We start from the raw sequence: 15,344 nt of genomic DNA, 5'->3' as shown, positions 1-15,344 counted from the left end.
TAGGGTGGCAGAATCACTTCCCTCGCCCTGCTGGCCAGCCTTCTTTTGATGCAGCCAAGGATACGGCTGCAAGCCCTCTGGGATGCAAGCATGCATTGCCGACTCATGTTGAGCTTCTCATTGACCAGGACCCCCAAGTCTCTCTCTGCAGGGCCGCCCTGAATCACACATCGGCCCCCACCCTTTATTGAAATTGGGGATTGCCCCAACCTGGGTGTAGGACCTCCTTGTTGAACCTCATGAGGTTCTTACAGACCCACTTCTGCAGCCTGTCCAGGTCCCTCTGGATGACATCCCACTCTTTCACTGTGACAACTGCACCACTCCGCTTGGTGTCATCTGCAAGCTTTCTTCACTTAAAATACACAAAACCAAGGATTTCCACCTGGCCCATGTCCCCAGTGCTTTCTGAAATGATCGACTTCTTTTTTTTTTATTAATCAAAGTCCATTGGAGAACCCTGTAACCCAACCCTACAAAATATAGAGCCGGCTCGCAGTCCTTGTATCACGTTTGAATAAAAGCTCTTGCTTTTCCTCCTATTTTCATTAATATAGCACAATTTTAGTGTGGTAGCTTGCTTGCTTGCTTCCTTCCTTGAATTCTTTCTTGAATTCTTCTGAGTTTCTTCACACAACTCAGTCTGATGCTTTATATGATAAACAGCTCAGCATTTCACTTTATTGTGAAAATTTCACTGGTTCCACATAGCATTTTTTTTTCCATTTTGATTAACACATGCAATTTCCAATTCTGTGTTGTAAAATTATTGTACTGACTTCAGGTTGCATGATCAAGTTTGGCTTTTTTCACTGTTCTCAATATGAAGAGAAACAGGTGAAACTAGTGTAAAAATTGGCTTGCAGGTGGAAAATAGATCAATTACCCTAAATCTTTTTAACCTTATGAGGAAGTAGAATAACCCTTTTAAGCTTGATGATACAAAGAAACTGTGCAGAGTACTTTAGCCCTGGGAGAGAAGTTCACAGGGACAAGAATTTTCGCAAAATTCAGAGAATGCTCTTGAGTTTGCATTAGTCACAAAGCTGCAGGCTGTGGGCCATCCTAAATGTTCAGTTAGACCAGCAATAGCCTCTGAGGGCTGTGAAAGGTTCTGTGTGTGCATATATATGTGTGTGTGCACAGAAAATCGTGCTGGCTGGCTTCATTGCAGCATTAAGTTTCCTGTTTACTTTTGGAGGTTTTCACTTCATTTTGTGAAGCACCTAGCCACCATTCTTTTTTTTCTCATTTCATAGAGTAAGCAAGGGGAAAAGAGAGGGAAAGGCACGTTTGTGCTGTTATCAAAGAGGCAATCTGTGGACACATTATTTCTCATGGCATTTCCTTTGTTCCTGGGACTCTGGAAGGAGAAGAGAGGATGCTATTTGAAGACAGTTCTGGTGACTGAAGAAGGTCTTCAGACACCCCTCCTCATGCATGCTAGTAGTGAAAAAAGAGTGTGACTGAAAAACATAGTTTCTTGATTTCTCAGTGTACATTTAATAAGCAGTGGAGCAACTATTCTGTTCCCTAAATAAATGACGGAATGTATTTTGCAAAGAAGGTCAGGAAAATGAAGATTATAATTCTTATCTACTCTTAGTTTAAGTAGACTCCCTCCCCTGTTTTTGAACGTCTAAACACAAAACTTCTCGCTAATCTAACTGATGAAAAAAAAGATCTTTCATAATTTTTCTCCCTGCTTTTTAGAAAGACAGTCAATCTGAGAAAATCAATTAACTCCTTAGAAATGTAGCTTTGTAGTGCCATCTGCTTTTTTTGTCAAATTAAACATAGATGCAGATTTTCACTATATATATATGTTGACATATACAAATATTTGTTGTTATTATTAGATAAAAATCTTAGCATAAAACATCTCAACTAATGCAAACACACTGGGCCTATCTGTGCATTCCCAGCCATGCACTATGTCCTTAACATCTGCTAGGCTCCATTTAAGTTATTATTGTCCATATGGTATGGCCATGAAAGAATGATAGGTCAGTGATGTAATTGCCTGCCATAGCTGCTGATGCTTGCAAACTGTTCATTCAATGAAAGCAAGAGATAAGTGATTATTCAGAATCAAGTTGCTGAGAACAAATCTCCTCACTGAGCACTAGATTAATTAATTTCCTACTGTATTAATTATGTAGCTTTGCCTCTGGTGCTCTACTGCAATTTGGCGCAAGCTGTCTCACTGGAGTAGCGGGCAAGAAGAACTTAACAAAGGAAGAAACTAATTCTAAGTAAGTGTAAACATCTGCTGCAGTTACAAACATGATGCCAAAATGTAAAACTGTGCTAGGACTGCGGTTTCTGAGTACACAGGAGTAGAGAAATCATACTTTGGATGTCTCGGGACCTGCACAAGTCATGTCAGTACGGACACAAACTTTCCCCTTAGCTCTTGGACTACACAGCATTTACCAAATTTTCTTGATTAACAATTTAGTATGCAAATGGAGTATTTCCTTTAAACATATTCCTTTCTCTGTTCAGTGAAGTACCTTTCTTTTGTAGTTACTGGATCTGGTCAGGAAATTTTTGAAGCAAAACTCACAACATTCAACAGCAGTTTGTCAAAACCATTTTTTTGCTTTAGGAAAGTCATGTGGATTTTTTAGCAGAACAAGTGTCTTAAGTGCCATGACAGGTTTCTGGTCAAAACCAAAAAGTATGAATGAAAATGGTGACCTCGTACCAACAGGCAAGAAGAAGGCTGAGGTACGGAACAACATTTCTGCCCCAGTCTGAACTAACAACTGCTCTCCTCACCCCTCCTGGGTCAAAGGACAACAAGATGGGAACCAGGGGGGTAAAGCCCCTCCCCCTGTAAGAGAGGATCAAGTTCTCAACCACCTGAGGAACTTGAACATATATAAGTCTATGGAACCTGACCAGACGAATCCCAGCATCCTGAAGGAATTGGGTGATGTGGTTGCCAAGACACTCCATAATATTTGAGAAGTCATGGCAGTAAGGAGAAGTCCCTGGTGACTGGAAGAAAGGTAAAGTTATGCCAATTTTTAAAAACGATAGAAAATATGACCCTGGGAACTACCAACCTGTCAGCCCCACATTTGGGCCTGCAAAGATGATAGAACAAATCCTCCTAGAAGCTATGTTAAAGCACATGGAGGATGGGGAGGTGATTAGTGGCAACCAGCATGGCTTCACCAATGGCAAATCCTGTCTCATCAACCTTCTATGATGGCATAACCACATCAGTGGACATGGAAAAACCAACAGTTGTGATCTGTCTGGACTTCTGTAAAGCCTTTCACGTGGTCCCCCACAACATGCTTCTATCTAAATTGGAGAGATATGGATATGATGAGTGGACTGTTCAGTGGACAAGGAATCGGTTGGATGGTTGCATTCAGGGAGTTCTGGTCAATGGCTTGATGTCCAAATGGAGATCTGTGACAAGTGATGTCCCTCAGGGGTCTGTATTGGGACCAGTCCTGTTTAATATCTTCATCAATGATACAGATAACATAGATACCACTTTTACCTAGAAATGTAGAAATAAGAGAATTATGTAGACTTCCTCTTTGAAAACATTTTGCAACTATATGACCTTCATATGACCTCCAGTTCATCTCTTTTCCAGCTAAATCATCCTGAGCATATCTATCTTTATTTTAGAAAAAAATTTATTCTGCCTTTTTAACAATTTCTCTGTTGCACTGTCCATAGGAAGGCAAGACATTTATTCCTGTATCATTAGAACTAACTTAGAACTCTGTAATCTTAGCAGAGCATTTCCTCCAATGAAAATTGATTCACACTCATTAATGTTACTCTGTCATTCTGTTGTCTGTGTACACATCTTCGAAGCAAGCTTCTGAAATTCTTGCCAGCATTCTGTCATTCTGTTTAAAAAAATAACTTCCATATCAGCAAAATCTTGACATTTCCAGCTCCTTTTCCTATCTATTGCTGGATCCTACGAATGTGACAATATTCTCAACACTAACCTGACAGGGTTTTACCACCCTGACAGTAGTGTATGTGTTTCTCTCATCGCATTTCTAAGGAGTATTCAAAAAAATGAGATTTTGGGCAATCAGCTGTCTTTAGGCTGACAAAAAATCAACTTGATCATTCATACTGTTCTTGTGAGACCTTGCCTGGAATGATGCACTCAGTTCTGGAGCCCTCAGCACAGGAAGGACATGGATCTATTAGAGCCAGTCTGGAGAAGTGCCATTAAGATGCTCAGAGGGCTGGAGATCCTCTGCTATGAGGACAGGCCGAGGGAGTTGGATTTGTTTAGCCTAGAGAAGAGAAGGCTCCGGGCAGATCTTATAGCAGTCTTTGAGTGCTTAAAGGGGGTCTATAGGGAAGATGGGGAGGGTCTCTTATTAGGGAGTGCAGTGATAGAGTGAGGGGTAGTGGTTTTAAGCTGGAAGAGTGGACATTTTTATTAGATATTAGGAATTTCTTTACTGTGAGGGTAGTGAGGCACAGGGACAGGTTGCCCAGAGAACTTGTGAATGCCCTGTCCCTGGAGGTGTTCAAGTCCAGGCTGGATGAAGCTTTGAGAAAACTGATCTAGTGGGAGGTGTCCCTGCCAATGGCAGGAGGGCTGGAACTAGATGATCTTTCAGGTCCCTTCCAATCCAAACTATTCTGTGATTTTATGATGCTATATTTAATCTATGTGTGCTCGTGCTACTTTCATCTCTCCTTCAGAAGAGCGTTTTGAAGTCTTTCTCTAAAGACATCTACAAACCCAGGAGCAGTTTTTTCCCATCAGGAAAATCCCTATGTGTGCAACCCTACCCACAGCCTCAGTGCCAGGCTGGAAGGAAGGATCCAGCTGCACTTGTGTATGAAGAGAGGCAGGGCTCTCAAGGATCCCATGTGTGCAAGGAGATCCTCAAGCCTTGGGGACAGGGCTGAGCTTAGACCTGCAGTGAGCAGCCTGCTAGCTGGTAGGGAAAGGAAAGGGCCTTGAAGGGTGGTAGGTTCCCTGGCTGGCCTCTGCCCGGCCTCCATGTCATCTGCCCTAGAAGGCCCCATCACTGCTGCAGCAGGGCTTGGCTTTCTGGAGGACCAAAGGAGCTGCATGTGCAGTGGGAACCAGGCAATCTCATGTGGGGGCTGATGGTGTTTGTCATACAGAGAGACAGCTTACAGTGCATTTTCAACCCCCTCCCCTTCATTCACAGAATCACAGAATCACAGAATCACAGAATCACACAAGGTTGGAAAGGACCCATTGGATCATCGAGTCCAACCGTTCCTAACACTCCCTAAACCATGTCCCTAAGTACTTCATCCACCCGTTCCTTAAACACCTCCAGGGAAGGCGACTCGACCACCTCCCTGGGCAGCCCGTTCCAGTACCCAATGACTCTTACTGTGAAGAATTTTTTTCTGATATCCAACCTGAACCTCCCCTGACGGAGCTTCAGGCCATTCCCTCTAGTCCTGTCCCCTGTCACTTGGGAGAAGAGGCCAGCTCCCTCCTCTCCACAACCTCCTTTCAGGTAGTTGTAGAGAGTAATAAGGTCTCCCCTCAGCCTCCTCTTCTCAAGGCTAAACAACCCCAGCTCTCTCAGCCGCTCCTCATAAGACTTGTTCTCCAGCCCCCTCACCAGCTTTGTTGCTCTTCTCTGGACACGCTCCAGAGCCTCAACATCCTTCTTGTGGTGAGGGGCCCAGAACTGAACACAGTATTCGAGGTGCGGTCTCACCAGTGCCGAGTACAGAGGGAGAATAACCTCCCTGGACCTGCTGGTGACCCCATTTCTGATACAAGCCAAGATGCCATTGGCCTTCTTGGCCACCTGGGCACACTGCTGGCTCATGTTCAGTCGGCTGTCAACCAGCACCCCCAGGTCCTTCTCTTCTGTGCAGCTCTCCAGCCATTCTTCCCCCAGTCTGTAGCGCTGCATAGGGTTGTTGTGCCCCAAGTGCAGGACCCGGCATTTGGTCTTGTTAAACCTCATCCCATTGGTCTCGGCCCAGCAGTCCAGCCTGTTCAGATCCCTTTGCAGAGCCTCCCTACCCTCCAGCAGGTCGACACTTCCTCCCAGCTTAGTGTCATCTGCAAACTTGCTGAGGGTGCACTCAATGCCTTCATCCAGGTCATTTCATTCATTCTATTTATTGTCCTTATTCTCCTGTAAAAAATCCTCCCTGTGCTTGCCATGAGGAGGGTAACCAGGCAGCATGCATCTCAGGCTAACGTGGAACACACAGCTGTGAGGAATGAGGAGGCTATCTGGAAATGGGGCACCCATGTTGCCAGAATCGTCTTTGGCCCATGACAAGTTGTCTGCACTGACAGCAGCCTCTGTCCCCAGTCCCAAGTCTCTGCCTGTGTTGTGCCACAAACCCGGGGACCTTTACCTGTCTGTCATGACATAACATTGCTCTTGCCTGTTCCTTCTCCAATGCTCTCAGTGGCTGTGGGCTTGGCAACTTAGTGGCACCCATCAAAGGAGTCATGAGAAATAATCCTAAAATTTAACCTAGGAGTACTGAAGACAGGAAGAATAGATTTCAAACCAGCCTCCAGATTTACATGTTGCAGCATGCCAGGTAATGTGTTGATATGGAGCATTTACAAAGGGAAGGTGAAAAAAGGCCTAAAATCTATGACCCTGAACTCATCAGAATATACTGGTTTATTCTTCTGATAACAGTCAGCAGAACAGGATGCAGGAAGCTGGCATGGAGTAATACAATTACATATATTATAGGTATATTTTATATACGCTATATGTATTGGATAATATAAGATATCATGTTGAAAAGATTTAATGACTACAAATCCAAAGCCATGAAGCAGTTCCACTTCTGTTGCTAGAGGCTAGATTTCCATTAAAGCAAAATGAATTGATCTGATCTACATGTAACAGTTAACTTAAATATAAAATACGGGGTCTTTAAAAAGTTCCTCACTTTTCCCCTCTCACAGTTCAAACAAACTGGAAATTATAACTTTACTTATTGTAAGTTTCTACCTCTGGATAAGGATTGATTCATGTTAAATATTTTATCAACCAGCAGCACTAGCAAAATGCCTACAGGTGTTTAGATAACAGATCAGTATAACAGCATTAATAGTTTATCATCCTTGCTCTTCTAAGTGTTTTTTTATAAACTGAAGTAAGCAATCTCTCAGACAAACCCCTCAAACTGAGGTGTTATGTTTTGGATAAAAGGAAACAGTGATATGAACATTCCCAGATTAGTTTATTTTTATGTTGTTTCTGTTTTTCATAAACTCAGGGAGTGATGTTTCTGCAAGACCACAACATGACCTACTTGAACATGTTTTGTCCTGAATCAGACATGCAAACATGCATGGAAAGCTTGTATTTCAGCCAGTGATCACTTGCACAGTGGCCTCTGGTAATTTTGCAAGTACTTAGCAATGACCTTAATTATTCTGACATTCTGATTATTGTTTGGGACAGTAGCCAGTAAACAGTGCGAAGGCTGAACAAAGAAGAAGGGTTTTGTTGCTCTTGAGGAGCCTGAACTCAAGGCTAATAGACATAGAAAGCTGAGCAATGCTTCCAAAAGCAAAACAATTTGCAGGAAACTGAACACAGTTCTGTTCTACCAAGGCCTGTTACTGTTTGCATCGTTGCTCCTACTGATTGCTGGCTTGCAGAGCTGATCAGAAATGGTAATTCCATACCACAGGAATATTAGTTATAGTGCTCCAACCTCTGCTGTTTTGAGACAAATAAAGTTGAAAACTGCACTGCTTTTTTTTTTCAAAGTTCTGTACTCTTTTTTTTTATCTCAAAAGGACTACTGCTACCTGGTGGTTGCCTACTGTTTCCCAAGTTTGGATGATGTCTCGTAACAGATTTCTAATCACAGGGATCTTCAAGACACACTAAATATGAATAAAAGACATTGTGACACAGCTAGGGATGAACACGTTAATTGTGGGCCAGCTGGCCATAGTTCAGCAGGTCAAAGTAGTGCCTAAGGCTGAAGAGCTGACAGCTTGCTTTCAGTTAAGAAAATGGAGTGAAACTGTGGATATCTCACACAAGCCAAGAAGAAGTGGCAAGGAACTGCCTGGCGTGAAGGAAGGCACAGAGAATAAGGCAGTGAGCACCTAGAATAATCTAGAAGTGGTATCTGGCCACTCCAGATATCTTCTGTGTTTCATCTCAGAAATATATAATTCTCAAATGCGGTGACTTTTCTAAGTGAGAAATGTCACAACCTTAATGCAAGAAAGTCATTTTCTCTGCAGAACAAAGAACAAGTTGAAAATATGCCTCTCTTTCTTCTCCCACAAAAAGTGGCTGTTTCCTTAGTGGAGCTCCAGGAAGCACAGACAGCATAGAGCTGCCAGTCACTACCTCCTGCAGAGCACTTTAAGCAAGAGCTATCATCAGAGTTACATTTGCTCTGCTCCTCTCTGTCGACCTGGGTATGAGCTCATCCTTTACTGCAGAGTCTTATAGATTTGGTATTTAAAGGGGAAAAAAAAAAAAAAGAAAACCTGCATTTCATGAGGGATTTCAAGTGAGAATCTCTGTGCCTGCATTGCTAACTCTGAATTCCTGTGTGTGGAGCATAGAGTAACATGTGTTAAGTGATAGTAAGCCTCAGAACAGACTACAGCCAGCATTCGGGGGAGATTTAATTTACTGTTCAGTGGAATGAACACTATTGTGCAGCGACAGCTGGTGCACGGAATGACATGCAGTGACTGCTTGACTGACTCACAACAATAATACCTAGAGAAGTTTGCACATCAGGCTGTCTCAGGGAAATATATAGAGGATGTGTCTGAGGAAAGCAGGCTCTACTGTTCTTACTACCTTGGGACTGGCTCATGAAGCATTGCTTCGGCTGCTGAACCACCAGGTACCTTTTAAAAAGGCAAAATATGCATATGCTACAGTGATGCAGACTTTTTCCTCTAGCTTTAGTTCTGTTTTCTTCCAGTAAGTTTTTCTCCCTCTCCTCTCCTTGCTCAAACCACAGAACCAGTGAAGAGTAATAGGCAAAATTAGTGTGTGCTTCAGTCTGTAAGACAGTTGGCCAAATTATGCTTGTAATTCCTTTCCACACAGTTATTTTTGCTATCCAAATGTTGGCATCTGGAATCACCATGTCATAGAGGCCACTGTTGTTCTCTGCACAAATTGTAAAAAGCTTTGTTCTAGACTTACGTCTTCCTGATATGTAATTATTTTATATACTAGTATACTGGGATGACAAACCTGACATCCACAGAGATTCAGCTAAGTTTATTTCTAAACAGAGATAGCTAAGTCAGTGCAAAACTCTGAGCCTGGGCTGCAAGCTGCATTGCTTTTCTTCTGTGTGAATGTGGAGAGAGTACTTAAGGTATGTTTTAAAGAAGAATTTATTAAAAGATCCCTATGCCCTTATATTGCATATGTAGGTTTTACTTCTGTGCAGGTGAGCAGGTATATTTCTGATTTAGAGGTTTCTGATTTATATTTCTGATGCAGAGAATTGAGTTAATGAATCTAATTATATTACTTAGAAATGGCCAAACAATTGGACCACAGAAACATTGCATGATAGCAAGGTAGGAGTGAACTTGTAAAGATTTGAAATCAGGACCTACAGCTGCAGATAGGATTGCACCTGAGTGACTAACAATGCAATTTACACACTTCTGCTGTATACGTCCATGGGGTTAAAGCAGTTTGCATGGTCTGATCTGTGATGAAGCAATATCTCATCCCTGCTTCCTGGCTGCAGCAGAAAGAAAAAAGCAGGAGCTGTTGTGCTGTAGCCAGTAAAAATGGACCTTGTAATTAGATTGATGTCAGTAGAAGGGACATATGTCTAGCTGTAGCCTTGTACTGCAGTCCTACCTCTCTCCCACCTGTTGAATGGTTGTGGCTTTTTGCTTACTGTAAGTATTAAATCAGCAAAAGATGCAGAGTGATCTGGAAAAGGCAGTAGCCAGTGAATTGAACAGTGAACATTTGCAAGATTGATTTTGGTCATCAACAAGTAACTGCTGGGAACAGTTAGTGGGTGCAGGGCAATCCAGAGCACCTAAACCAAGTGCAAGCACATACTTATGGGAAGTATTTGCTTGCAAATGGTGTTAGGCATTTTTGAGGAGTACATGGGAACACCAACCTTTGATGCCTTTGTGGGCTACGAGAAGGATACCTCACCATATGCTCTTGTTTAACATTTAGGGAAGTTTGACATTTCAAACAGGCCACACTGTTCCATTGTTCTGTGTCAGGATACTATTTTGTCTTCTGCTGGTGGAAGAGCTTGGTCCCTAACAGGATTTACACTTTGCCCCTTGCATATGCCCAGAAATGTTGCTGCATTCTTTTAAGGAATGCCAAGGAAACGATCCTCAAGATGAACAGGAATAATTCAGGCCTCTCCTCCATGTCTGTCAGCTGCACTTTTCTTGCCTAAAGAAAATTCTTCCCTATTACCTCTAGTTTGGACTTTCACTTTAGAAAACACAAAGGCATTGAGTGTGCCTCAGTTATAAGATCTAGCAGAATTGACTGAATTTGCAGAAATTTCGTTAATTATGGGGTCAGTAGTGCTGAAGGGCTAGTAAATAAGAGCCATCATAGGAGCTTCACAATGATAAATGTGGCATAACTCCTAAAAGGGCAGGGATTTGAGGTGCTCAGGAATATGATTTAGTAGTGGGCAGGTACAGTTGGACTCGATGATCTCAAAGCTGTTTTCCAACCGAACAACTCTATGATTCTAAGATTTTATTTCTATTCATGCTATATAATTGGAAACAAATTTGCCTAATATGAAAAGTAAGTCGAACTTTTTGACTTCTGTATAGCTTTATCATTCTGCAAACAAGTGACTTCAGTTCTTTTGACATGGATCTGTGAGCATTTGACTCATGCATAGATTTCTATCCTGACGAACTGTGAATACTGGTAACATGGTTTTCTATCTTTTCCGGTTATTGGTGGGAGAAAATGTCGAAGTTCCTGGACAATTATCCATTTCTTTCACCCTTTTCATTACCTGAGTGCTTTTAAAGTGAGCATTGAAATGTCTTCAGGAGAGTAACATTTCCTGCCCAGCTAATCCCACACTAATCATCATTGTACAGATACCTCAGAAAAGTGCTTTTTAATGGGCTTGGCTCTTCCATCTGAGATGCTTTCTTCAGCTCCAACTTCTTTTAAAGTTCTCAGCTACAATATGTTACTGAACAACATGATCACAATGCAAAGAAATAATACTGAAGAAGAGAAACGTAAACAAATGTACATGAACAACTAGCAGAAAATATTTCAAGGGATGGGGTGTAGTGGCTTATCCTATGATTTGTATTGTAGGCTACTGACAGGTTGACAGATTATATACATATCCACACATTTTAAGGCAGCATCAGTAAAATATTATTATAAAAGCATTTCCCCATCTCTCCCCTGCATACCAGTGAATAAAGTCTGAAAGTAATTTTGGGAATAATTTTCAGATGATGCAGGCAGTTTGGCTTTTTAGCAGAGACAGACAGAGCATAACCCAGGACCCTAGTTCTCTTTTCAAAATCTCCTCTATGCTCTTTCCACAGCAGAAAGTAAACTGGTGATGACAATGCCTGAAGGCAATCTGCTGGCCATAAAAGGCAGGATCTTTGTTTCAGGTACATACAGCAGTGAAAGGTACTGCCTGTTCCTGATGTTGTTAAGCTTGACCAGCTGCTTTTCAGCTAGTACAGAGTGGCAGTGCAGATGAGCTTTGTGCTGGTGGGTGCAGAGTGGTTACACTGGCCTGTGTGTTTTTCACCTCTGGCTCTATACAGATAGTCCTGTCTGGTTGACACAGCTGCACTAAAGGATTTTGGTACTTGAGGGACTTTTCTCTGGCACATTTATCTGCTTCCTCCCTTTCCCTCTCTAGCCCTTGGATGTTGTCGTCCCGCTCTGGCAGTTCTCTTGTCCCATGTTATGGTGACCCATTGTTTGTGTAGTATATCAGAATTGCTAAAGACCATGCTTTGTGAGCCAGACTGAGAGGAATAGTTCTGATGTAACCAAAATATGTAAGTACAGTAAAGTGATTTTTATCTATAGCCTATTCAAAAGAAGAGTGAGTTTTGTATTGCTCTTTCAGATAGTCCTTTAAGATCAGTGTGCATGGATACATCCACCTTATTGACTGGTGCTTCAGGCATGCTTTATGTTCAAGGCAAATGGAAAATAAACAAGCTGGAGCCTTTATCATCTATGTTTGCTCATCTCTAGATTTATTTGCAATGTATGTATCGAAGAAAAGATTTTGTTTAGAAGAAATATTATGCAAAATTAAAGATAAACCACCAAAGGCAGATCTCAAAGCTTCAAAATAAGCTTGAAATGAAGGAAATTCCAATTTGCTGGTTAGCTGCAAAATTTGTAATTCAGAATGTAATTTGTAGAACTTATTTAATTGATACCAAGAAAAAGCCACCACTTTGTGTGAATTCTTTAAATCTGCATAGTAACTTAGTCATGAAAGGTGTAACTGTAAATGATAGCTTCTTTCACGAACAGAAATGCAGTGAAAACTGCAGAACAAATTGAGCATTCTGACTGATTTTCTCAGTTTTGCTGTGTCCTGATAGCTGATCAAGCATGTTTTCTTCTTCCCGAATTTCTAAATATTGTCTGTGAGTGCGCCTTCCCTCCTTCTTCACTATCAAGAGTATTCCCCAGCCAGACTGTAGCTGCCCGGATCCAGCAAGCCGCTGGGGGCTCTGGCTGTGGTGAAGTGTCTCCACCTTCTGGCTCCTCCTGCAGGCGGCAGGTGAATCGGGACAGTCCGCCACTCTGCCTGCAGCAGTCAGGGCTGGGAGGTGATTGTGCAGGTGAATAAATTTAGGACCTCTCTACCTGCCCTTATAAAACACATGCAAAATCCTGCTTGTGCCTGGCTCTGTGAAACATTTGATTCAGTAGAAGGGCAATATTTCAGAAAGTACATACACTTATCACTCATAGCCACAGATATCAATATTATGCCTCCTAACATGAGTATTTGCTAACGTTTAGACTCTCTAGTTAAAAATGCTTATACAAAATGAAAACAAAGTATCCTGGAGGCCTCTGTGGCTAAGCATTTTGGTCTTGGGTTTCCTGAGATCTTGGTTTTGTCAATGCCCCGTCCCCTTCCCTCCATCTTTTACCCCTTATCATTTACCACTAGGCTAAGGAGAAGACTTTCCACTATTTGTCCACACAAGGCTGTGCCATGGTTTTTATGATCACACTTACACTGCATTCCTAGACTTTAGGTTTGTTTAATACGGTGTACGAGGTTAGAAGGTGACTTGCTTTGGCTCTTGCTGAAGGCTTTATCAAGCTATGCTGAAGGGCTCAGGTTGTAGAGAGCTGGGAAATCTGAGATGGGAGAACCACTAGCAGTGGCTTTTATTTTTATAAAAGGAAGAGGGTTATTAACACAGAGCTCAGCCATGACAGGCATTATGTGAGGAGTTAGCTTCTGCATTTGAAAAGTTTAGTAGTCTACTACATACACCATAAGAAGGGATTAAATCCAGTAACTAGAGTGAGAAGAGTCATATAAGGTTGTAAGATAAGCTTTTGCATTATTTATGTATGTATATATGTATACGTATATATGTAAATATAAGTATTACCTGTGGTGAATTCAATGGCATCCTACTTTCTGAATCTTATTTTATACTTATATCAGAGCTTGGAAGATGTGAAAGTATTTCTGTAAAGCTGGACAATGACACTGAGACTTTGTATTGCCCCTAACTCTATCACAACACTGGTATACAATAATAGTATGAGAGTCTTTCATAGAATAATAGAATCACTAGGTTGGAAGGGACCCACTGGGTCATTGAGCCCAACCATTCCTAACACTCCCTAAACCATGCCCGTCAGCACCTCGTCCACCTGTCCTTTAGACACCTCCAGGGAAGGTGACTCAATCACCTCCCTGGGCAGCCTGTTCCAGTGCCCAATGACCCTTTCCATGAAGATTTTTTTCCTGATGTCCAGCCTGAACCACCCCTGGTGGAGCTTGAGGCCATTCCCCCTTGTCCTGTCCCCTGTCACTTGGGAGAAGAGGCCAGCTCCCTCCTCTCTGCAACCTCACTTCAGACAGTTGTAGAGAGCAATAAGGTCTCCCCTCAGCCTCCTCTTCTCCAGGCTAAACAACCCCAGCTCTCTCAGCCGCTCCCTGTACGACTTGTTCTCCAGCCCCCTCACCAGCTTCGTTGCTCTTCTCTGGACACGCTCCAGAGCCTCAACATCCTTCTTGTGGTGAGGGGTCCAGAACTGAACACAGTACTCAAGGTGCAGTCTCACCAGTGCCAAGTATGGAGGGAGAATAACCTCCCTGGACCTGCTGGTCACGCCGTTTCTGATACAAGCCAAGATGCCGCTGGCCTTCTTGGCCACCTGGGCACACAGAATCACAGAATCACAGAATCACAAGGTTGGAAAGGACCCATTGGATCATCGAGTCCAACCGTTCCTAACACTCCCTAAACCATGTCCCTAAGTACTTCATCCACCCGTTCCTTAAACACCTCCAGGGAAGGCGACTCGACCACCTCCCTGGGCAGCCTGTTCCAGTAGCCAATGACTCTTACTGTGAAGAATTTTTTTCTGATATCCAACCTGAACCTCCCCTGACGGAGCTTCAGGCCATTCCCTCTAGTCCTGTCCCCTGTCACTTGGGAGAAGAGGCCAGCTCCCTCCTCTCCACAACCTCCTTTCAGGTAGTTGTAGAGAGTAATAAGGTCTCCCCTCAGCCTCCTCTTCTCCAGGCTAAACAACCCCAGCTCTCTCAGCCGCTCCTCATAAGACTTGTTCTCCAGCCCCCTCACCAGCTTTGTTGCTCTTCTCTGGACACGCTCCAGAGCCTCAACATCCTTCTTGTGGTGAGGGGCCCAGAACTGAACACAGTATTCGAGGTGCGGTCTCACCAGTGCCGAGTACAGAGGGAGAATAACCTCCCTGGACCTGCTGGTGACCCCATTTCTGATACAAGCCAAGATGCCATTGGCCTTCTTGGCCACCTGGGCACACTGCTGGCTCGTGTTCAGTCAGCTGTCAATCAACACCCCCAGGTCCTTCTCCTCCTTGCAGCTTTCTAGCCAGACTTCTCCTAATCTGTAGCACTGCATAGGGTTGTTGTGCCTCAAGTGCAGGACATGGCATTTGGCCTTGTTGAACCTCATGCCATTGGTCTCAGCCCAGCAGTCCAGCCTGTTAAGATCCCTTTGCAGAGCCTCCCTACCCTCCAGCAGATCCACACTTCCACCCAGCTTAGTGTCATCTGCAAACTTGCTAAGGGTGCACTCAATACCTTCATTCAGGTCATTGATAAAGACA

The sequence above is a fragment of the Cuculus canorus genome, chromosome Z (assembly GCF_017976375.1).
Source record: "Cuculus canorus isolate bCucCan1 chromosome Z, bCucCan1.pri, whole genome shotgun sequence".
In the NCBI taxonomy this organism is placed as follows: Eukaryota; Metazoa; Chordata; class Aves; order Cuculiformes; family Cuculidae; genus Cuculus; species Cuculus canorus.
The sequence above is the reverse complement of the archived record's forward strand: the minus strand, read 5'-3'. Positions refer to the sequence as shown.